This window comes from Acyrthosiphon pisum, chromosome X (assembly GCF_005508785.2).
Source record: "Acyrthosiphon pisum isolate AL4f chromosome X, pea_aphid_22Mar2018_4r6ur, whole genome shotgun sequence".
NCBI lineage: Eukaryota > Metazoa > Arthropoda > Insecta > Hemiptera > Aphididae > Acyrthosiphon > Acyrthosiphon pisum.
In genome coordinates, this window is record NC_042493.1 from 46,620,327 (window position 1) to 46,622,009 (window position 1,683).

Here is a 1,683-nt window from a genome sequence, read left to right on the forward strand (position 1 = left end):
ATGAAATAAATAATCCACTAGGATCTAAATCCATGTGTCATTTCAGCAGTTTATTATAGTTTTCCATTAATTGAACAAAGTTCAAAACTTACACATATTTTTCTTGCTGCTCTCTTAAAATCTAAGGACTTGAAATCATTTGGAAATGATTTATGTTTTAAAAAATTGATTGAAGATATAAATTCTTTGGAAGAAGATGGGCTTATAATCAATACTTCTGATGGACCAAAACTAATTTATTTTATTCTTGGTTTAATAACTGGTGATAATCTGGGACTAAACTGTATTTGCGATTTCAGTAAATCTTTCTCTGCTAACTATTTTTGTAGATTTTGTAAAGTACATAAAAATGTATCACATTATTTAACTGAAGAGGACCAAACTTAACTACGTAATATTCACAATTACACAGATGATGTAGAAAAAAATGATTTTTCACAAACCGGTGTTAATAAATTAAGTATTTCGAATCAGATCAATTCATTTCATGTTACAAGTAACTAATGTGTGGATATAATGCATGATATATTTGAAGGCATTTCTCACTTCAACATGTGTCATTTAATTATTTACTATACTGAGAAAGTTAAAATAATGTCGTTAGGAACTATAAACTTCAGAAAACAAAATTTTTCATATGGCTTAGAGCAAAAAAATTCTTCTCCTCCCATTGAAACACATCATTTAAAAATGTCAGCAAGATAAATGATGTGTTTTGTTAATTTTTTCTCGTTGATGATAGGCGATTTGGTACCTGAAGATGATGAAGTTTAGAACTTTTTTCTCACTTTTCTTGAGATTATTGAAATTTTACTAAGTAATAAACTGACGCAAGGTTCTGTTCCTCATTTAAAGTACCTTATTAATAAACATAACTCAAATTATATTAAATTTTTTCATGATAGCTTGAAACCCAAGCATCATTTGTTGACACATAGGCGCCAGAGTTTAAAAAACTTAATGGGTGCCCGGCCTTGGTATCAATGCACAATTCAACTTTCTAAAATTTTAATTTTGGCTCTCCAAATTGCGCTTATTGGTGTCATTATTTTACTACTTAACTAAAAATGTTTGCATTTTCTTATGGATTTTAATAGTAAAACGGGGTGATTAGGGTCAATTTCAGAGGTTTTTTGGTTATATCTCTGTAAATTTTTTAAAAAAAAGTTCAATTTTTTTCTATATGAAAGGTAACAAATCTCTTGATAGTATTCAATGTAAAAAAACACATTTACTTAAGTAGTTTTTTATATATATTTTTTAAAAAATCTGACCCTATTCATATTGTTTGGGGGTGAATAGGGTCACCTGTTTATTTTGCCTTATAAATCTATTCATACCACAGCTGGGTTGAATAGGGTCACCATATATGTTTTTAAAAATGTTTTACTTCAAACAGGATAAAAAAAATTTTTAAAAATATTATTATTTTAGCGCCAATAGAGAGTAACACAATAAATATATACATCATTAATATTATGAATAGATGTAACTTTATTACTGGTTCTAATAAAAAAGTATACTAATTAAAATAAACTTTTTGAATCATATATATTTTATAACTATAAAAATGAATAGATAGGTAAGTAACAAAAAAAATAAAAAATTAACATTATCTGTGTAACAACTAGGTTAGGTACCTTTAATACAAATTAATAACCAATTAAAAATAAAAACATGAAT